The 24,421-nt window shown below is 39.2% G+C and overlaps 1 protein-coding gene across 2 annotated transcripts in view; it reads left to right on the forward strand.

The window, feature by feature from the left end:
* GRM4 (glutamate metabotropic receptor 4) overlaps nucleotides 1-24,421 on the forward strand; it is a 3,082,936-nt gene that overhangs the window by 155,688 nt on the left and 2,902,827 nt on the right. Inside the window, exon 1 of one of the 2 annotated variants that reach the window (XM_044076482.1) lies at nucleotides 18,556-18,766. The exons of the other annotated variant lie outside the window; for it this stretch is intronic. The gene's annotated coding sequence lies outside the window, so the exon portion shown is untranslated. Of the gene's footprint in view, nucleotides 1-18,555; nucleotides 18,767-24,421 lie in introns of those variants that run through there. 2 annotated transcript variants of the gene reach the window in all.

A 24,421-nucleotide genomic window follows, 5' to 3' on the forward strand; every position in this document is an offset into this window, starting at 1 on the left:
GTGGCAGCATGCATGGGCATGTGTGTGCTTGTTTCAAATACCCTGCAGGACTGTATGTGAAGGAAGTGGCAAAAGAGAGACAGTTACTTCCTGCAAAAGTGAACTTAATATAGAGCAAAAGTAGATACAAAGAGTGGAGTATTAAAGGTGAACATCTCTACTGCATAAAATAGAACTATATATGGAAACCATCTTATATTGTTCATTTTTTGAAACTATCATTTGCAATGCATAACAAAAATGCAGGACAGTGTCAACGATTTCTTTAAACAACATATTAAGTTGAAAACAGCAGCAAGCAAGCAAGGGCTCCCTTAGCTGCTGAATGATGGAAATAAATGGACCATGATGCAATAGGGCACTAGGATGCATGGAGAGAGAGGTGCTGACATCAGATGGAAAAAAAACCTACCACAGTCAGTGGATAACTCATATAATCATGCCAGATTCACATCCCATGACTAGTATAAAAGTGTTGTGGAATGTGATCTAAAGACAACACATCAGACAACAATGCAGTAACTGATGATCCCTGCAATCTGAGGCATGGCAAGAGGTCTTGACAACCATAAGTAATTATAATGGATCTTAACCTCTGTGTTTTTTTTTTTTTGTTTTTTTTAGGAGCGGGATGACAAGTCATTTCACAAAGCTTTTCATATTGTGAGTATGCATGTGGTTGAATTACATAAATAAGTCCTCTGCATTGGCGTCTATATACTGACTTTCAGAATATGTTCATATATTTGTTCTTCTGTGCAATTATATGACATTTATAACACCAGTAACTCTGCGTGCATAATTAAAACTGCAATCCATACTTTGGAACTGTTTTCCGATCATTGCAGTGGCTTCAGATGCATGTAAGATACACAACTCTAGGCTGCTGTCAGCTTTCCTGATGTGTGGCTAAGATTAGTCACTTGACAGTAGCAGATCTACTTAGTAACCAGAAGTAAGGAAATGTGGTGTATTTGCTTGGTGAATAAGCCTTTAGAATTAATATCACTCTGGGGCCCAAGTTAGTATTAAGAAGGGCAGTACAGAAAAAGGGTATCTCCAGTGTTAAATGCATTTATCAAGCTAGACTCGCAAATTCTGTCAGGAGAAAAAAAGGAAGGCTAGTGTAGAATATGTATGTGTGTTGTACCTTTAAGAAGCATTTCCAAAGTCAGCACGTGCATATAAATAGCCAGCACGTGCTAGCTTCAGTGCCATTTTGACAGTGCAGCCAGAGAGTGAGCATGTATGAGAGAAAGGGTCAGTCTGTTTATAAGTTTATCTACGTTCAAGTTATTTGCCTCAGTCCTGATGTGTTTGTACATAATAAAGCTGCTTGAACCAAACCCATGCATGTTCGTCTGTTTCATTCTGACTGGACGAACGACAGCTAAGATGGCAAAAAATGGATCTGTGATACAGGTCCCACCAGCACAGTGTTCAGTAGCCATCAGGAGCTTGATGTGAGCCACTGTGTTGTAGCTACATAAAGAAGCAAGGAGTTCCTTGCTACTTTTGTTTATTGAATACATATAATTATTATTCTTAAACAAGATATAGATCCAGGTAGCTAGGTGATCACGTCATTTTTGTATCTGATAAAAATAAAATGATGCAAAAATAAGTATCCCTTATACAGACCATATGGGCAGTACTGGTAACCCCATTTGGGGAATACATAATCTCCCAATCCTGACTTACTAAATCCTGATGTTTAGCTAGCGTTTTAAAAACTGGCGTATAATGTTTTATCAATATCCACCTTTGTGAAATCCTGTTGCATGGCTCAGCAAGGCCAAGATAAGAGTGATGCACTGTCAGTCCCTCAAAAGCTACTTTTATCTTTTTAAATAATGTCACAGGATTCAAACGGGAATAAAAATAAGGTCTGGCAACTTCTGCCATTTGATCCCTAGGTATGACCCCCACATGAATAGTTTCATAGCTAGCCAGAGGGGTTGTTTTAGAGCTGCCTACCTCAACATGAGAAGTAACTCAATTAACTTCATACAAAAATGATTTAAAAAACAATCGACATATGAGCTAGTTTTAATATACTGACTATAATTTGCTTGACAAATTGCACTAAACATTTGTGAAATATCACAGAAAACACGAAATGTGCAGCAGTTTTAAGCTGTGCAACAATATAGAATTGTGTTTGCAGCCATGAGGGTTGATCGCAAAGCAGTTGCCATTAAGAAGTATTGTAAGCCATATATGTGGCATTGGAGGTGCAAACACTAACACTGACAGCATGGATGCTAACATGTATAGCATTAACACCTGTTTCAATGCTGGATACCCAGGTTTCATCATTGATGCGACAGCATTAACACTGCAAAAATCTGACGTAAGCAGAATAGGGACTGGTGTCATTATAGGGGCTGACAGTATGCATTTCATATGAAACCGTGTGCTGATAGTAAAAGTCTAGTAGGTAAGTTTAGTGAGATTGGGATTGGAAAACTTATCACAGAGCCATCTTAAAAATTTTGGTGGCACCATCACCAAAATTATCAGCATTGGGGAAGCCATTGCTACAGAAAATGCCAAGCCAAAAGACTCTCTCTATGCTGGTATTGAAAGGGTGAGAGAAGGGATCCTGAAGCATCTTACCTGTGCCTTTAGAATGACCTTTGTTAATGTGTCATATTCTGACAGAACAGGAAAAAAGGGGGCACTTTGTGTACCTGGCCTGTGTATAGAGGACCGAAATGGGGAAAAAGTGTGTAGAATGGTTGGAATCAGAGTACTTACTTCTGAAATGTAGATGCTGAAGAATTGGCCATAGTCACTGGCATAGCTCTCAACTGTGCAGATTTTTACAGAAAGTCTTCATTTTTGCTTTATATTTTTGATCTGTTGCTCATAAAAGTTGCGGCTTTTCTGGCAAATCAGTGAGGACTTAATTCACTAAATAATGACAGACATTTAAATTTCAGACTTCATGTCGGTGGTGGTGCTGCGGTAGCATTGTCACCTCACAGTAAGACACTGTCCGGTTCGATTCTCAGCTAGGGCGTCTTCTTCGTGGAGACATGCGTGAATGGGTGTAACTTTGTTGAAGGTTGTGCATCAGAGCTGGTAACTCGGCATGTAAAAATCAACTACCAATCATTAATGGACCGGAGTTCCGCTGTGGCAACCCCTAACCAGGAAAAGCCGAAAGACACAAACAAACATGTCCTTCAGAAAATGGATGCTAACACAAAAACTTTCTTTCTAACAACTTTCTATGTTTGTATGAGCAATATTTAAAATTTGTCCATATGTTTGTGCCTTTGTTCCCACATTACATTTGCCTTTATCCAGATTTCTTGTGCTAACAGGTTGCGAGGTATGGCACTGACATATGAAGAATATGGACGGAATGAAAGAATTGTCAACTTTCATCTTGGTTTTAGTAGAAGAGGAGAAAGAACCTCCCTGTACTGACTTGTGTGCCTTATGCTTTGCTGCAGACAGAAATTGAGAAGAATATGAACGCACATCAGAATCTGATAGGTGCCAGATACAGGCCACTCAGCCAATGAATCTGCACTTTTTCTTACATGTTTTGGTGCTCTGATTCCATTCTTTGCATAAATTGCAATGGAAATGACTATGTCACTCTCCTAAATAAAAGTGACAATGAGTGTGCCTATCAGCAGGTGAAATTGTCATGCCACCTCACACCCTTCAGAAAAGAATACCGAGACATTGCAAGTATAGTACTTGTGTATAAATCCAAAGTCTCCACAGAGAAAGAAGGAAAATATTACACATAAAAAACTTATCAAAAATCACTACTTTATATGACAAAACTGGAACATCAAAAGAAACAAAACTGTGAAAGAAGGTTTTACTCGTTAGTTGGTACGATTTTTATAAACTTTTTAACTAATAGTGAGAAATGCAGCACAGACACATTTTCTTTTCTTTCTTAACACAAAGTCAGTCAAAGGAGATCTGCAGAAGTAAGCATAGGTGAGAGGAATGGAAAGAGCTCCAGGCAGCTTTGGAAAGTTTTATTTGCTGCCTAATACCTTTACTAGATTTGAGGATATCACAGCTACACTGAAATAACCATTGTCTTGAGCAACTACGCAGGCGACTTCCACAGGAGAAAAAAGTTTTCATGTAGTAACGTTTTATTCATTTGCTAAAGTATATGCATATTCCAAGAGAAAAGAGCAGCCATGGAGTGGAAATTTATTTATATCTCTGTCTTATTCTTTATGCAAAAGAGCACTTTTCATTACTGTGTGGTAAGGAATGCATTGTTCCTCTCTGTGCAGATTGGACCCTCCAACCAGATTACCATGCCAGTAGCTTCAGATGCATACAGGATACAGAACTCTAAGCTGCTGTTAGAAATGTTAAAACACAAATTATCAGTCTTTTTACAGACTCTGTAATGTGCATCATGGCAACCTTTGCCTCACAGCTCCAGGGTCTGAGGTTCAAGCCTGACTTCTGCTCACCTAAAGTGCAGAATTTGCAAATTCTCTGTGTGCCTGTGTGGGCTTTCTCTAGGAACCCTGGTTTCTTCCCTGTAACATGTTGATTAATTAGTCTAAAGTGCCCATATATGCAGTATTTACCCTTGTGCATGTGTAAAGAATTCCGTCTGGAAAGGGTCACTACTAATCAGTTCACTTACCTGGTTAACATATGAATAAATTAAAAAAAATGTGGAGATTAATGGCATAAAACCCACATATGTGGGGTGTAACAGGTATATTGTTAAATAGTCTTCCTGTTCTGTACCTTATAAAACGGACAAGGAACAGTGACTGTTCAGACTGTTGTTACATTTTATATCAGCTCTGTTCTATATGGGAACAATTAATGCAGGAAACCTAGGTCCTTCAGTAACAGACTGCTTTTCCCTAACAGACTTCAAAATCAAATAAACTGCCACCATATTGAAAAGTTATTTAGAAGGGGAACACTATCAAACAGAGAAATACTTCAAAACAAACCTAAACTAGTAAATCAGTAGAACAAAAAATAAGCAAAATAAAAAAGAAATTCAGTCTCTAGAAGCACATACCTCCAACTAAAATACAAATAATAATAATAATAATAATAATAATAATAATAAAATAAATCAAACGGAAATCAGAATTGTAACACAAATTAAATATACTTTGAAGTAATTAAAGCATAAGTATTTTACAACCAATAAGGAAAGTGAAACGTCGTCCAAAATATAAAAAAATAGCCTCCTGATAAAAATGAAAACATAAACCTTACAAACAAGAAATGAGGCAATGTAGGAAAAGACAGGAAGATAATAACATGCATAAAAGACCATCAGTCTCCATAGCAACAGAAACTCAGACACTCTAATCTAAATGTCAAACTACACACACACACACACACACACGCACACACACACACACACACACGCATATCCACACACACACACACACGCACACACACACACACACGCATGCACACACACACACACACACACACACACACACACACACACACACACACACACACACACACACACACAACATGCAATTGAAAGCCTCTGTTAAATATTTTTTGACCTAAGAAGTAAAGTTGAAGACACAGATCACAAAAGTATAACACCACATGAATACAAATGCATTTTAAAATAGCAGTTAGGCACACATACAGATTAGCACAGAGACCTTATTAAATAAAGATACCAGGCATACCATTAGCTGAATCAAGTTAGGAAATATGATACGGTGAGAGGAAAATTACTGCCTTCATTTGTATGTCTTTTGGTTCTTAGAAATTGCTACCAAAATTATTATTCTTCTGAACGTTTTGGGGCTAACCCCTTTGGGGTTATGAATCATAATTTGCCCGGGTGTATAGCATTATCTGTCCCATGCACAAACTGTCATGCCTTACTGCATACTTAAAATGTATTGTATATATAAATGCACCTGTAAGACTTAACATAAAACAATAAATGAAAAGGTAATCAAGTCCCAGCAAATCATTCTGAATCTGTTACATGAACAGTCTATCAATGTATGATTTTGAGTCCTGGGTTGTTGAAGAGACTGTTTAATTTTGTTCACTGAGAGGGAAGCCTAGCAGCTCAGGATTAAGAGAGAAGGAAAGTTGTTCATTAAAAAAAAAAGCTCTTCTCTACTTTAAAGCTTTTCAAACTCTGGGCTAACATTTATAGAGATCAAGCTATAGGGGTATAGCCACATTGTTAGGGTGGTATATCTGAGGAAACATGTTATTTTATGACTTTGTGTTTGTGTGCTGTTTTGATGGTGTAAGATATAAGTGATTTCATTTTCAGTTTGAGTTTTTGAGAGTTTAGATATAATTCAATAGGTCTAAATGAAATGTGACCCAATGAATCATTATGGACCTTGCATAAGAATACAAGTTGCAGAAAGTGAATAAAGACTACTTACTATCTTTTAAGTAAAGGAAGGGAAGGCAATATAGTTTTCTGAAACTTGTGTGTACACATAAAGAATAAAGTATAATGCAACCAAATTTGCATAACAGCTCATTTTCAGAGCAGTACAACACAGGCAAGTTATAAATACTACTGTAAACAGCAATGGGCAGAAGGCAAAAGTGATAATAAAAGAAAAAAACTTGGCCTCAGAGCCAGATTTGGCATATGATCTGGCCTGTATACCCAATATCAATATCAAAGTGTTTTACAAATGCAGGAATTTATTTCCAGAGGGCAGCCTTATGGATGTCCTCAGTGAGAACATGACTACAGACAACAGATTTTCTGGTGCTCTACATGTAATAAGCCTCTAGTCCTAAATTGGTTATTTCTGCTTTCTAATATCAGAAGTGGATAAACTGAACAATCTAGTTGGAGTGAATAGTTATGGCTGCAAAAATAATTGGAAGAGTTGCATCAGAAAAAAAACATTGTGTCTAAACAATAAATATTTCCTAATATCCTTCAATATTTTTTACATAGTAGCTGTGCCTTTTTTCCATTTAGGAAAATCAAACACCTCTCCCTATGAAGCAAGTGTTCAGTTGGACATGACAAGCAGTGGTTCCAATCGAAATAAAAAATAGAGAAGAAAAATGCTCATTACTGATGCAAAATGCTCATTACTGATGAAAAATGCTCATTACTGATGCAGATCTACACACATGTCCACAAGCATGCCAAACATCACTGTTTACTAATGGATTCAGATGTTCATATTGATAACCATACATAAACAGAGCAGGTATTCTGACTGTGATTACTGGAGCCGACGAAGGATACAAGCCCATCTTCTCCAACAAATGAGTGTCCTTTCCATTTATCAAAGCAATGCTTTTCAGACTGTGACAAAAGGAAATGAGTGCATTATTCAAAAATAGCAGTTGTGAACCTACTTCCACAAAATGTGTTAAAAAAAATAACTTTTCAAGAACTGTTCTTATTGGATTTTTATCTTTCTCCTCCCTTCTGTACAGACGGTTTGCTCCCAAAGTAACTTTTTTTACTCCCATAACTCAAAGGAAAGAATGATCAGTCTCTTGTTTTTCCCACTTGAGCTCAGTGTTTCTATTTTCATAGGTCTAAGATCTGGATAGAAGCACATTTCTCCTACAAGACACTAATCTATGAGAGACATAAATAACAAGTATTCTATATCTCCAAGTCTGAGGCTGAAATACCAAAAGGATACTGATCCTGACTGCAGGAAAATGCCCCGATCCTGACTGCAGGAAGATGCCCCGATCCTGACTACAGGGCAGGAAGATTCCCCGATCCTGACTGCAGGAAGATGCCCTGATCCTGAATGCAGGAAGATGCCCAGATCCTGACTGCAGGAAGATGCCCCGATCCTGACTGCAGAAAGATGCCCCAATCCTGACTGCAGGAAGATGTCCAGATCCTGACTGCAAGAAGATGCCCTGCTCCTTCAAGAGAGATTCACATCTCCGTTTCAAGGAAAATGTTTCCCCTTGAAAATCTGAAGTAGCAGGGAAGTCACGGCCAGCTCTGTGCTTGTCAGCTTGGCTTTGTGTAGAACATCCTGACCTTCCTGTCCAGCTGAGAAGGGATAATCACCATGTCCCTTGAGCCTGGTATTTGCTGCAGTAAGAGATAAATGGAGATTAATGCGAGAGTCAAAGACATTTGATCATTGTGTAGTTGTACTCTTTGACAAGATGCACACTGGTTTGCTGTGCACTGTGGTAATAAAAACCAAGATAGCAAGGGAAACAGCTGTTCATGTGCCAGGGAATTTCCACAGCTGATTGGATCTCATGTGATTGGATCTCATGAAACAGCTATTCATGTGCTCAGCTGATTGGATCTCATGAAACAGCTGTTCATGTGCCAGGGAATTTCCACAGCTGATTGGATCTCATGAAACAGCTGTTCATGTGCCAGGGAATTTCCACAGCTGATTGGATCTCATGGTGACCTCATCCTCCAACAGTGGCTCACATTCTAACAGTCTCACTTTAACAGCTCACAAATGTGTCATTATTTCTTTTGCATGAATTCTATAGCCATTTTAATGGTTGTATGGTTGAAGATGTTTGATATATGCAGTATATGTAAAGAGAGAGAGAGAGATAGCTATAATAAAGAATTGAATGTAGTTTAACCCATTCACGAAGATCTGTATTTAGCTATTTGTACCGTGATAGACACTAGCTTCCTTGACCCCCTGTGTCTTTGGAGAATTAATGGTTTCTTCTTATTCTTCTACATCTTCTTAGAAATAATGGTTTGTCAAATACCAGTATGAAGAACCTTACTTTTTCTCAATAAATTAGTAGGACATGTTGGTGCAGCAGATACATATCCCAACCCATACCGTGTTTCAAGAACATGTCAACATACTTCATAGCACATTGCTACATTCAAGATAAATTTCAACAATTGGATGGCAGTCACAGATTCTCTGTTTGCCTTTTATATGTCTCATTAAGGCTGGAGGAATGTTCTGGGCTAGGCTAACTAAAGACGGACTGCCTGGTATTCATCGATGAATCAATGAACAGCAAATGCAGGCCATGACATGTTTTACTCTTAAGTATGATATGTGTATAGGAATTTATAAGTACATGGAGGAAGCTGCCTAGATGATAGAGAATATTCTGTAAGAAATAGCTTTGGCTGATGACCTGTTTGGGTTTAAGTCTATCCTATGAATAACAAGATGTTCAAATCCAGTTGTTATAAAAACACTGCCCACATCTTTCGTTTACTTTCACCCTGTACTTAATGTAAGCATTTCTATGGTCACTTCCTCTGCTGATCAGCGTGCACTTTAATTTCTAGTGTATCATCACACATGTAGTCACACATCAACTGCACTCCCATAATTTTTGTTTGATAGCTCTATTCTTGAAAGCATACTGAGATACAAAAATATTAATTTGCAACATTTTGCTCTCAAATGTCTGTAATGATATAAAAGCAAATATTAAATACAAATAAAATCTTTCTCCAGAAGCTAGACAGTAGAACCAAACAAGGAAATCTGCAGTGTCCCTTGGACTGCACCTTCTGCAGTTAATCAGTACCAGAACAACAAATTTGGTTTACAGGACAATAAATGTGCCAATATGGCAGAATATCTAGCATGTGGTCCTTACTTGTATTTTACCTTTGCCCTACTACATTAATATTTCCCACTGTGTTATTGTTTAGTTAACCTAACAGAAAATAATAAAGTAGGAAACAGACTGAAAATGTATTGCTTTTAATAAACTAATAAAACATTTTTATGTTCACCTTTTATGGCATGTGTACTTTTTACAACAAAGATTCAAGGGTAAAATTACAGGAGTTTTAGATTTCTTTAACCTATAAATAGAGAGTAGGAGTGAAGCAGTTTTCAGAAAGGGAGATATTTAATAATAAAGGATATGACATACTGAAAAATCTGCAGAGATCATGGGCACACTGACTGGATCTAGTTGTCTAACCTTCTACAAATTTCTAAATAGTTCAGCAGTTTTTATGATGTAGGCTTGTTATGCATGTTTTGTCGAATTTAGTTCTCATGATAGGCATTAAAATTGTGGAAACTGGTAGCGTATTTACGTTCATGCATGCAGTTAGAATCTCAGTGTCCTATGGACACTGTGACTGTGATACAATCTGACCCCAATAGTATTTGAATCATAAGAGGATGGAGTCATCAAAACAGTTCTGCATACTTTTTTGTTCATAGGTAAAACTAAGAAGAATTTGAATAAATTCTTCATTATTTCAGAATTCAGAGAATCAAAATATATCATTTTTTGTTAACCGTCATTGAGCAGTTCCTAAAATGCAGCAAGTAAAAATTCTTTATCATTCTTTCTTCATTCAGATAAGTATTGTAATACTAGTCACTGATAAGTCATTCTGTATTTTAATCAACTATAGCATTGAAATTGGCACATAATATAATGACTGTATGTTGTCTACCGTAGGCTGTTTCTTATTTACTGTGATACTTGAAATACTAACTAGATTTCGTTTTTTGTTGAGACAATATGTTATGGTTATGATCAGCCACCGAGGCTGAAGGCTCCGGTGTTTCTTACCACCTTCAGTTTGCTGTGGGTGTCTTGGGGGAGTATACATAACATAATGAAAAGAGTCCAAGCTAGACAGAACACCTTAGCCTATGCAAGAGAGAAGCTCACAGTTTTATAACCTGAAGATCATGAACGAGGCTGCATTGAATAAATATATTTTCAATGGCTTGAGAATTACCTTTGAAGAAGTTTACTGCATTTCTGGAAAGCTAATAGGTGTCAGACTATGGACAGTCAGGATTATTGTTGCTTTACTACAGCCTGCAGCAGCTGGAACAAATGAAGACCATGCTATTATCTATTGTAACCACTAGAGGGCAGAGTTGTGGAATACATTGAAACATCAACAAACGCTTCATGACAAAAATATGTACATTTTTTACAAAAGTGCATTCCATGCCTCTTAATTGTCTCTCAATATCAGGGAACATTTCCTCATTTTAGTTTAAAAATGTCCCATCGTTTTGTTCCATATTGAATAGGTCTATAATATATTCATGTTAATACTTTTTTAACTAATAACTGTGGTAAATATCATTAAAACATATGAATTAATCAACAAATCATTTTGGAAGTTTGAGGTAATAGGTTGCAACCACGCTGTGATATTTGAAGTTGAAGTTGTTAGCGAGTGTTCTATATTTTCCCGGTTTGCTTCACATTATGTGAGGCAATGTTCCACATTTTGCTCGTTTGCTTCACATTTTGGTGGTTTTCATCACATTGTGGGAGTACTGTATCAGGTTTTGCCTATTCACTTCACATTATGGGAGGTAACGTTCGACATTTTGGAGAAGGAAGGTTGAATGTTATCCAAAATAGGGTCACTAGTGACAGCTTCCATGTATTTCTTTGGCCAGATTATATTGTGTGTGCAGACTGTCGTTTGAAAAATAATACCTCAGTTCACAGGATGTAATGCAGGCTGTATAACATACATAGGACAGAGTACTTTTATATATATATTTTTTCTATCATAGCACATTGTTAATATCCAAAGAAATAAGCATGCAGGATAGCACATACACACACATGCACATACAAATGCACACACACACATACACACACACACGTAAAACTATGGCATGGAGGAGGTGACAGAAGTCACGTAAGTGTTTGATCTTGACAAAAGATGCTCCTGAGCATTAGTAGTACCTTTTCATTTTTCTTTGTTATTAAGATCACATTTATTGAAGTCACACAAATGTGTAACCATAACATACATTAGGCAGAAAACCATAAGGATATGCAAGCAGTAGATAAATAATAACCTTCCTACTACATGTCAGTACAATAGACTTAAAGGACCGATAACTAACTAGTTTATGCTACGATAGTCCAAAACTGTTAAATATACAGGTGTAGTGTCACCCTAAACTGAACTCTACTAATACCTTGCAGTTAACTCAATTCCATTGTGGCGAAGAACCTTCATCTTTAGGGCACCACACACCAGGATGTAGCAAAAAAACAAGTGTTTGACCAACAGAATAAATGGGATGGGAGATTAGTGCAGATGTGATTTATCCTAATATCATTCTCTAGCATATTTAGGGAGATTTCACAACCAAACATACCTCTCAACCTTTCAGCTTAAGAAATCTGGACAAAGCCTGATGTAATGGGAGAACAATAGACCAAAAATAGGGACAGATTTTAAATATTACTCTTATAAACTTAGAAAGCTGCTGGAATAAAAGGAGGCATTTTCTGAAAGACAAAAAGTATGAAAATCAAATGTATGTCACCATTTAGCGACTTCGATCCTTAGATCTGCCCAATGATTTCCAAGAAAACAAGACATTTTATGAGGAAAATGCCAAAAATACGAGGCAAAAATCTGGACAGTCTTCGAAAATCTGGACAGTTGAGAGGTTTGCAATGAAAGTTTTTTCAGTTTTTGAACTGGTTGGGAAATAGGTTCACTTTCAGCAAAATAGAATTCCAGATTGCATTGAATTAAAGTTTATAATACTTATTTTAACACTGATAAATAGCTAGGCTGGGTGGTTTGTTCTAATGCAAAGTATAATTTAAACAGTGCAGGGATGCTAAATCCTGGCAGCACTTAATTTTGCAAAGTCATCTCTCAGGTGAAACTTGTAACCCAGTTTTATTCTGGTCATTTTTTTTGTTGTTTGAGTTTGATATTAAGCAAAAGATTATGGTTTGATATGGAACCTGACATTTAAATGTATTTAATCCCTGCCGATAAAGGAGACAACACTACCTTATCCTCACAGGAACTGTCCTGTCCACTGTCATAACGAGTGTCTCACTACAGCCTCTTAACACAGGGGCATGTGGTCAGATGTCTGAACCAAAAAAGAACTCTGCAGTTCAAAACACAATTTCTGGACTATAGTTCATTAATAAATAGGCATTTAATTGGTGTTGCACTTCACGGTATGAAAGTAGAAGCTGACATATTGCACAAACTGCCCTTCCTTGGGGGGATTCTTCACTCTTTATCAGGAGCTGCTATTAGAAATTCATTAGCCTCCTGCCAAATACAGAAAATTCTTGTTGTTCAATACTAGGGTGCTTTCCCAAACTCAAGATTTTGGCATCACCTACTGAAATCCAAGTATTGCACTGGTGGATCACCTCTCAGCACTACTACTGACTAAAGAGCCAAATGGCACCCCTCCACCCTTATGCAACACACCAGCTTTCCAGCACAACTTCTGACACAACAGCTAGGGTGCACTCTCCACCTCTGGCTGCATACCGCTTAAGCAGAGGAGTCAGGGGGTGCCCGCTCCTCCTGTGATGCATACCATCTCCCCAACATCGCTTAAGACAAAGGAGTCAGGGGGTACCCCCTCCTCCTGTGATGCATACCAGCTCCCCAGCATCACTTAAGGCAAAGGAGCCAGGGGTACCCCCTCTTCCTGTGATGCATACCAACTTTCCAGCACCACTTAAGGCAGAGGAGCCAAGGGTGACCCCCTTGTCCTCTACTGCATACCAGCTCCCCAGCACCACTTAAGGTAGAGGACCCAATCCTCCACTGAAAACCACCTCCTAGTACCAGTTTTGATACAAAAGCAAGACATGTCTGCAACAAGGAACATCCCCTCTTGTGCTGCACACTAGCTGTCCAGCACCACCTCTGGTCCAACATCCAAGTGGCACCCGTCTCCTCCTTTCCTTCTCAGCAGCCCCCCAGCACTACAGACATACATCAGGGCTGTCTACTGTCGACGTCATCTGCACACCCTTCCCCAACATGCTGCAGAACAGCTCCCCAGCATGTTTTACATAAGACTCATGGTCATCTAGTGTCAGCAGTATTTGCACCCCTAACCTGATTGCACCACACAGCCACTCCCCAGCCCTTTTGACATTAGAGTATGGGTCACCAACTAATAATCATCTGCACCCTGTACTGCACTGTGCTGCACAGCTGTTCCCCAGCACTTCTTGTATAAGAGTCAAGGTTGTCCTGCATTCAGCTCCATCTGAATCTCCTTTCCTACCACGCTACATGGCACTTCTGACAAAATAGTCACAATCATCTGCTTTCTGCAAAATCTAGGCACCTCGAGCACTACTTCCTGCTTTGCATTTGCTACTGAACAAAGCATAGGAGCATAGGTTCATAGGTGTATACTAGGCTAACATCCACAGGGACCTTTTAAGACTAGCCATGCTTCCCAACTGTGTATCACAAGTTTTTAGTACCTTAAGATTACTCTCCAATGTATTTGTAGGCTTGGATTTGATGGTCAAGCATTTACAGGTTGCCTCTGTCCATTAGGGATATAGGTACCAGACCAGGCGTGAGTTTCTGATTCCACATCCACTGGACTAATTTATGCTTGAATTTGATTTGCAAATAACTCTGCTTGACATGGATGGGAAGCCTGTTCCAGAAAGGGAGTGGTCTCTGAGACATATACCTGTCCCTCCAACATGTCCTATTTATGTCACACGCAAGATCTCAGTCCCTTGTTTGGGTGATACTGATCTATTTGTTTTATAGATATGCAGAAGGTCCATCAGAATGGGATGCAAGGATGCCTTGTATGCCAGTCTATAGGAGACTGACTACAGGGATAGAGCTATGAGGTAATCTGTATAAGACATGTTGTTCACACCCTGTATCCTTTTTGTGAGAAATCTCTGTGGACATTCCATTTGTTGCACATGCCTGGCCCGTACAGAAGGGGGTGTTGTACTTAATTGCTCTGAATAGGGCTGACTACATACTCCTGTTTATGAGCTATGCAACATAGAATAATTTCTTTACTACTGGTAACACATGATGGTCAAAAGCCAGCTTCCACTCTAGTTAAGCCTACTTTCAGGCTGCACCATGGGTCCCCAGTGACACTGATATTCCTTAGTCCCAGGCATTTGCTGTCATTCCTGAAATATGTTCCTTTAATATCCATGAAAGCCCTGTGGACTCTTCAGTACTGCATAGTACCATAGTACACCATGGCGTCATTTCAAAAGATTTCATAACACCCTAGTCTTCTTTGACTAACCATAAACCTATGCACCTATGCAGTGAGGTGTGGTTTTTGTCACTTCTGCTCCTTCCTGAAGATAGCACAATGTACTAAGGAAAGTGTGCAGGATTAGAAATGTTTAGGTCCCAGGAAAGGAATTACGCTTCCTGCTCCTAAAGTAGCACTAGGCACACTTCATAACTCAATACAGCTTTGCTCAGGAGGGAGATGGAGACCAAACAACATTGCTTGTACTGGGTCAGCACTTGTGCTGCTATATTTTTTCCTTATGTAATGACAGCAGTTTTTTGGCAAATCCTTTTAATGTTCATATATACACAGACTGCTGTTTCTGCTGCACAGTTTGACTACCTGTAAATGATTGCGCTAATGTCCCCTTCTGACATGCTTTTTTTGACTCTGTCATAGTTAACAACTACAGCTGGTGCTCCAGCCGCTAACACTATGAGCTGGATTTAGAAGCAGCCCAGCTGTGAGACATAGAGCTGAAGCCAAAACGGCTCTTTAAACTTAATTGTTAGAAGCAGTCATTCGGACACATTAGCCACAATGAAGAAACACCTTCTTATTGGCTAATTTGCATGTTTCTGAATTGGTTGCTGATTACTGCAAGCACTAACATATACCTTGCTATAGTAATCAATGCTAACAGCCTGTGCATCGTATTGGTAAGGGCACCCACCTTATTCACACCCCACAAACATACACAGTTAAGCACACACACAAAAGTATTCACTCACTCACCCACTCACTCACACAGAAGGACACTTCTCCATACCTCTCAACTGCCCCATACTGTCAGAGAACATCCATAAATTTGCCTCCTGTAATTACCATGCCCATGACACAGACAAATGTAGTCAGTCAGTAATGTCCGACATTAAAGTCTCAAACTTCTATCCATGTAGATGCAGCTATATTTTACAAAATCAGTTCTTCTGTTAACTTTGTTAATGATTTAAAATAATATTTATTATGTTCCCTGGTGTCTAGTGTTCCTCACACCCCCTGTAATACAGCTAGTTGTCAATAATCTAGGAGGAAGTTCAGAAGTATGGAATTCCCCTCCCTCTGCATCACACACACACACACACACACCTACCTACCCTACCTATCCCTTAACTAACCCCCTTCTACTGTAACCACCCAGGCAGAAACACACACACATACTCATCCTCACTTACCTGAGACTTCTCATACCTCTGCACACACACACACACACACACACACACACACACACACACACACACACACACACACACACACACACACACACACACACACACACTACCTGTCTGTTGAACTCCCCACCACTTACCTGTAACACAATCAATTCCATTGATGGTAATGGTTGAATGCAAGCTTTTGACTGTGTTAGGTAATATGGCTGACAATGGTAATTTATACAGCGGAATGGTTTTATGAATTGCCTGGCTGCATAAATAATTTACCACAGGCATTTTCAGGGTAGAGGACATGAATCATTATTATATGTCTCATAAGTTCATAGGTTTATAGGTGTTTACTAGGCTAACAACCACAATGGCCTTTTTAAGCTTAGCCTTTCAAATCTCTGACAAGTTCTGATACCCTTGATAAGTGTAAGCATGGGCCTGGGAAATGAACCATTTACAGGTTACCTGTGTCCATTAGAGACATAGGTGCCAAACCAGGGATGCTTTTCCGGTTTCCTATCCAATTGTCCAAGTTGCACTTAAATTGGGTTAGGGTGGAATTCTGCTTCACATGGATGGGGAGCCTGTTCCATAGATGAGGTAGTCTCTGGGATACATACCGATCTCTCCAGCAGGTCCTATTTTTATCACAGGTAAGATTTAAGTCTTTAGAACAGGTAGTTTTAAGAGAAATTTGGTGAGAATAGAACACACAGATTTCTGGTCTTCCAGCAACAAAGTCAAGTGTTCTACCTGTTGAGCCACCGACGCACTTTCCCAGAATGCTTAGTTGCATTTGTGGTCGACCAGAGAGATGGCCGATTATAGTGCTGCACCTCTTTAATTTAAAGCGCTGGAGTAGGGCTGTCTGTGAGTCGGACACTGCTGCCACTAGCTGTAAAGAGGACTCAGCACTGGCAGTAACTTTTATAAATTGCATCAGGGTTGCCAGATTTCTGAATGGACAGGTAGGGACCTAAGTCTTCGCTAAGTGAAGACCAAAAAAAAAAAAAAAGGTCTTTCATTCATGCCGGTTCAATGTGGAACAGCGGGCTGTTTTGCCTGGATTTTAAGAGGCAGTACGGGACTTGGGATTGGGCTGCTGATCTTGGGACAACCATTTTCTCTGCACATTGTGTCATTCATTCCCTTCTCCAGCATGCCAGGTTGAGGTAAATCGGTGCTGCTGACATCTTTAACTACAGCTGGCCACTTACTGAAAATGGATGTATGTTACTAATCTCTGGTCACCAGTCTCTGTGAAACATTTATTCTGGGTCATTTGGTGATCTGCCTGTGTGTTGCATTAAAGTTGTGAACTAATGAGCTTTCATTCAGATGTTTCCTTGATTAGTATAGAGCTGATAACCCACAGGGATGCCCTTAAACCAAGATTACTTACCAGCTTCAGTAAGTGAACTTTGATTTCAGATCTGTTCACCCTGACCTATTTTCTTTCTTCCTTCAGAGTTACAGCAGAGAACCATGCTTCTTTCACAATAAAACACCTGAAGGTCTCTCTTCTCTGTATTAAAATAACATTTTAGAAAACACAGCAAACATGAATCAAGGTGGCTGTATGAAAGGAAATCTGTAGTTGGACGTGTGTTTGGATGTGTGTTGTTATTGTTTTCCCACAGAGGCTTTCACCAAGTAATTTTATACTGGTGCAGATAAAATACCCGTCATTATCAGTTGGTCACAATGCATGCCTCTTCCTGATGTAATATGGCCTTCGCACACAGCTTTTCTGATCCAGTCTTATCTTTTAAGTAAAAGAGCGGATGAGCAGAAATTGTGGCTCTCAGGGCTGGCATGCAAACATTGTGTGGATCTACACACACACACATTCACGCACGCACACACACACACACACACACACACACACACACACACACACACACACACACACACACACACACACACACACACACACACACCTCTATCCTACACACACACACACACACACACACACACACACACACACACACACACACACACACACACACACACACACACATACACACACCCCTATCCTACCAATCTCCTAACTAACCCAGACAGACACACACACACACACACACACACACACACACACACACACACACACACACACACACACACACACACACACACACACACACATCTTTGGAGCTCTGCTGCCTATCTTTTATCTATTTGAAGTCCTACAGCCATCTTCCAGCATATGTCAATGAATGAATGCATTTATATATACATGACTCAGTCTGAATAGATACCTGCAGAGTTAAGCTTAAAATAATGCAAAATATATGTGAAAGGACATTCCAGAATAATGCAGATGAGCTCCGACACACAGGTCTGATAATGCATATTAAAGAAAGCCTATGCTAGGATGTAAGAGGGTACATTCATTCTCCTGCAGCTCTGTGATTGTTAGTCTGGTGTGTTTGAAGTATAACAAGACGGAGTCAAGTCTTTGGAGCCACATGTAAATGGCTGCTTCTCAGATCACAGACCTGAAAGGAAGACAAGATTGTGAAAAGATCTGAAAAAGGATCTCCTGAGGGACTCGAGGATTTTCTGGTAAAATGTGCCTATTAGCCAAGTCGAACATTTCAGGTACAGAGTTTAACACAAAATTAAAAAAGTAGTATTTACAGGGGGCTTTAAACCCACATGTGTTGTTCTATAAAACAAATCTCCTATGTAGTGATGGATGGTTTGGTGAACTAAGGCATTCTTTCACCTTAAGCAAATAATTTTATGACTAATATATCTCTTTGATATATGTAAGAGAAATTTCCAAATCTAAAAGAAGGGGTGTCTCACTTGCTCACATTTATTTTATTTGATTACACTGCATGCTTACAAAAAAGAAACCCTAGGGTAGGGTAACTGGAAGAGTTGTATAAACTGTGCCAAACGACATGTTGTACATCCTTAGGATGTGTCTTACTGTTTACTGAATTTACTAATAAGGAAACAGATAATGTTTACTTCAGATTTTTATAAAATATAGTGATTAAAGATGGTAAACAGCATAAGTATGCGAAAGGAAAAGATAAAATAATTGCCTGTTGTGAAAGCTGGAATACTATTTGACAGACCTGACTATATTAAAGACAAACAACAACTGAGAGTAATTTTATTTTACCTTTTTCCTTCTTTAGTGGCATAGGAAATATATTTTGTTATCAGAAACATCCCAAGGCAAGAAGGGTATTGCATTTCATTCATAGCTCAGTGTATGAAGTAAAAAATGCAATAAACAAAAGCACTATAAAAATGTATTAAAAGCCATAGTACATTCTAGATTGTCAGTTTAAATATACACAACAGCAACAATTCAATAATGAAGTAAAGTAGGGTGTGCAGCAGGAATTTAGAGTGCATTGACATGACACCCCACTACTGACTAGTGCAGGATGAACCATAGTAAAGAACTGTAACTGTAAATCTTGAACAAAGCCATTTGTGTATTTTGAGTGCCAGAATATGCTTCACATCCTGTTCACTTATTGATCAGTTTTTAAATCCTGATAAACCAGAAGACTTTCATTAGTGGGGAACAAAACAGTTCCACAAAATACAACAGCGTAAATGCAAACATAATCCTGGGGAAAAAGTGTTCCACAAAATACAACAGTGTAAATGCAAACATAATCCTGAGGAAAAAGTGTTCCACAAAATACAACAGTGTAAATGCAAACATAATCCTGGGGAAAAAGTGTTCCACAAAATACAACAGTGTAAATGCAAACATAATCCTGGAGAAAACTTGCTCCACAGAATACAACAGTGTAAATGCAAACATAATCCTGGGGAAAAAGTGTTCCACAAAATACAACAGTGTAAGTGTAAACATAATCCTAGATTTTAGAAGTCAAAATTATCAGTATAAGGAGTGTATAAGGATTTTTTGTAATAGGTTTCCCTTTAACAGCTCAGTTATTTCCTTAATGCTTTATTAACCATTTTTCCCACTATTTCACTTGGAATAGCATCAAATGGGGGTCCCTCCTTTTGATAGGGATTAGAATTCTGGAAGTCACACTTGTTGCCAGAAAAGTGTGAGGAAATGTAAATACCTTATCTGTAGGCATTGTGGGTATTATCATATGTATTATGGGTGCATTTCATATAATTACCAACACATGCCCTCCTGCACAGCCCTTTTCTTCTTGCCTGACCACAGGTGCAGCCGACTCATTTGTGCACAAGACACTAACATGTTAATGTCCACCAAAGGATGCTCCTGCAGTGGACGATCTCACTCCCTACCTCAGGACAGCAGAACTAGCCATCAGGCACTCATTCTGTGTTCCCAGCTAAACCCCGGGTTTGCTACTTGAATCCTGGTAGCTTGCATTAAAATCGGAGACAAAACGTGTACACCAGTACAGGTAGCTACTTGATATTTTGAGTATTAATAAAAAATATCTGCTTCTTTCTTGAAAAAGTTGACATCTGTTAATACACGTTTGTAAGGGCATATACAATTTACAGCAATAGTTTAAAGAAAGGTGTCTTAGAAGCTTGATATTTATGTCGTTATTTTCTCTGGAGTTCTGACAGAGACAACTCCTTCCAGATAATGGTGTTTCCATAGAAAAGGTAATGATACACTTGTTTTTCTTTAATCACAGAGTTATTTTTTTTAATTTATGAAATTTATAAGCACCATTACTCTAGATGTATCACCAGCCTTGAGTTACAATGAGTTGTAAATGGGTCTATATCGGAACATCGAACGTCCAAAACATCAACCGACATAAGGTCGAACTTGGAAGATCAAAAGCTGAAAATATTGAAGCCGCGGAACATCAACTTCTTTCCCAGGGAAAGAAGTTGGTGGGCCATTTCCCCGGCTTCGCTATTTCCTCCACTGTGGTGCAATCTCAGAGTTAGTATATTTAAGTAGGGGGGGTGGGAAGCCCCCCACATTATAAATGGTTTGTGGTGTGCATGTGTTGTGTGTGTGTGTGTTTCTCGGAACAGCAATTTTTTCCCTGGGAAAAAAATCGCTGTTCTGAGATTTCGATCATATCACATTTTGAACTTCCAAGTTCGACCTCATGGCGGTCGATGTTTTGGAAGTTCGATGTTGTGATATAGACCCCTGTAAATAGTTTGTTTCAAACTACTGAAAAGTAAATGGAAGAAAGACAGCAACGGATGGACTAATGCTAGTTTTAGTGTAGCAGTTACATTTCTACCCATAGCTCTGATGTCATAAATTTGAAAATGAGCAGAAACTTCAGGGGATATTTGGTGGGAGGACTGCATGCCTTACTTGCTGTTCTCATGCAGATTCATGGACAAAAAATCAAATGCAAACTCTGATTTTTATTAAAGACTGCAGCTCATAAAACAATAGAACCAGAATGCAGCAATTCTGACTTTGGCATAGTGGAGTGTTAAGCTACCCATGCGCATTCTGTTTTTGAGAAAGCGACTCTAGGGAAATAGGAGACCCTTGACATTGTGGGGGGAAATGGCTAACGGTTTTCAATTAGCTTGTTAAATAAAATACAAAAGCATGCACATCAATTTTTTTTTTTTATATAATCAAAAAGTGTGTTCTCTTTTGTTATAGTGTGCTCTGTATAAATGTTTATGCATTTCTCATTCTCTTTCCTGTCTGTACATAATTCTGAAGTTTCTGTGCACTGTTTTGGCTCCCTTTGATTATGTTCTTTTATAAGCTGTTTCAAAGTCTGATATATAACTTGGCCCACTACAGGAAGCTTTGTCACTGTGTTTTGTCTTTCACAAATGAGTTGGCAGCAGAAGCCATGAGTTGGCAGCACAGGCCATGAGTGAGAGGAAACTTGACACCCACCACTGAGACAGTGGCTGATGACTGATGGGGGGAGGCATACCTGAAAATAAGACATACAAACCACTACAAAGACAAGTAATATGGCTACTCTTCATTACTAAAACAGGAGAAGGCTCAGCAAAGTCTGCTTAAGAAAATGCATTTAACAAAAATCAAATTTAGTTATTGAATGAACAATCTGTTACTCTCTCTCCACACACTGAAAGTATTGCTTCAGGACACAGCCATTCTAAGTCAGCAGAGTGATGAAAATGAAAAAATAAAGGAAAAATAATAAAAAGATGTCACGGTCTGGGACAGACTGCATTATGGGCACCAAATTTCTGTCAGAACTGAAACCTCACCTTTTTTAAAGGAAACTAAATGAACCTCATTTACTCAGACTGGCATAACATAACTAAAAGCCTCTTTCTGTCCCATCTTGATATAGTTACTTCTTCAACCATCCACATAAATTGTCACCCTTTTCCTGCACCTTTGATTCAAGCATTAACTGTAAACCCTGTGCATAGCAGCCTCTGATTCCTTTAATGAGCGAGCAGTCATTACCAGAATTAATGAATCAGCTTATCATTTATGTATGTTGGATTTACTCTGCCAGCCATGCAATGTTACAAAAAAAAAAAAAACTTTCACATGATTTTGCAGAATTTCATTTTCAGTATAACTGTTTACTTCAGATTTACCAAACACCCTAATACTGGGTGATTTCAACTACTCTACCATTAACTGGGAAAACTACTCGGGTACCAACACCTTTTCCCAACGGTTCTTGGAATTCATAAATTCCAATGCCCTGGATCAACTAATCCATTGTCCCACCAGGGGCTCCAATATCCTAGACCTGGTCATTACCAACATGGGAGATAGATGCTCCACACCAATGGTCACCCTGTCATTGGTCAGGTCTGACCATAAGCAAATCACCCTTGACATCCACATCTCACCCCCACCCACCAGTAAGGAAACCTCCGTAAAAAAACTTCTCCAAAGCCATCTTCATGCTACTCAAGTCTGAAGTGACAAACTTCATGACACTCATGCAGATGGGAGCTGAAAGCTCAACTGCTGAATTCTCCACTAAGGCACTGTATGAACACATCCACCTGTGCATGAATCATGCCATCCCAAATAGAACCAAGACGCTCTCTTCCAAATTAAAGGAAGCTAATTTGGTGGTCCCCTGCCATAAACAAACTATACAACAGAAGAAAGAAACTGTTGCAGAAAAGAGAAAATCCCAGGATGCAAAAAACTCCCTTACCAGCCTCAGTAAAAAGCTGTGATCCCTCATAAAATTCTCCAAAGCCAGTTACAAAAATAAAATTGCCAAAAGATTCCAAAGACAACCACAAGGCATTCTATAGTTATGTCAAGAATCTAAATGGCAATGCTCAGATATGCTCTGAGCTAAAACAGAATGGCATTAAATATACTGATCCCGAGGATATTGCCAATATCCTGGCAGATCAATTTAGTGCCAACTTTACCCCTATCTCACCTCCTAAAGGACCCATCTCAATAACAAAAGATTGCCAAATTCTGGTAATCACGGCTACACAGGCAGAAACCACACTCTCCAAAGCTAAGAATACAGCATCTATGGGACCAGATGACATCCTGGGCTAATTACTACATGAACTACAAAATGAACTGACACCTCACCTAAGTGTCATGTTTAATCATAGCCTCACCTCAGGCTTCGTGCCCACTCAGTGGCGTACAGCTACAGTTATCCCACTCCATAAGGGGGGATCCAACTTGGATCCCGGGAACTACCGTCCCATCAGTCTGACGAGACTGATCTGCAAGGGCATGGAATGCATTATCATGGAACTTATAAACATAGATATTGGCAACCTTCAAACACTGGACTCCACAAGTTTGGGCTCATGAAGGGCCGATCTTGTCTCCTGAACCTGATTGACTTCTTCAAATCAGTCTCCAGAGCTATGGACGAGGAAAAGGCAGTCCACACAGCCTATCTAGACCTCGCCAAGGCCTTTGACACCACCCCCCACTCTAGAATCATAGATAAACTTACTAAGCTGGGCATAAATCCCTACGTCACTTGATGGGTTGCCAACTGGCTTACTGACAGAACCCAGACTGTAAAAGTAGACTCCAAATCCAGCTCCAGACAAGTGGAGTACCTCAGGGTCCAGTCCTGGGACCAATCTTGTTTGGCATCTACTTCTCTTATTTACAGCCCACCACTAAGGGACTCTGGTTAACAAAGTTTGCAGATGACTGCAAACTGGGAGCCATTATTGAATCCCCAAATGATGTGGATATTCTACAAAAGGGCCTTAGAGAAACACATGCTTGGTGCCAGAGCCATGGGCTCAAGCTTAATGCCAAGAAATGTATAGTTATCCCCTTTGGGAAAAAGCATGCACCCATGAATTACCACATAGGTGGCAGTACACTAA

The sequence above is a fragment of the Protopterus annectens genome, chromosome 7.part0 (assembly GCF_019279795.1).
Source record: "Protopterus annectens isolate FY-2018-M chromosome 7.part0, PAN1.0, whole genome shotgun sequence".
NCBI lineage: Eukaryota > Metazoa > Chordata > Ceratodontiformes > Protopteridae > Protopterus > Protopterus annectens.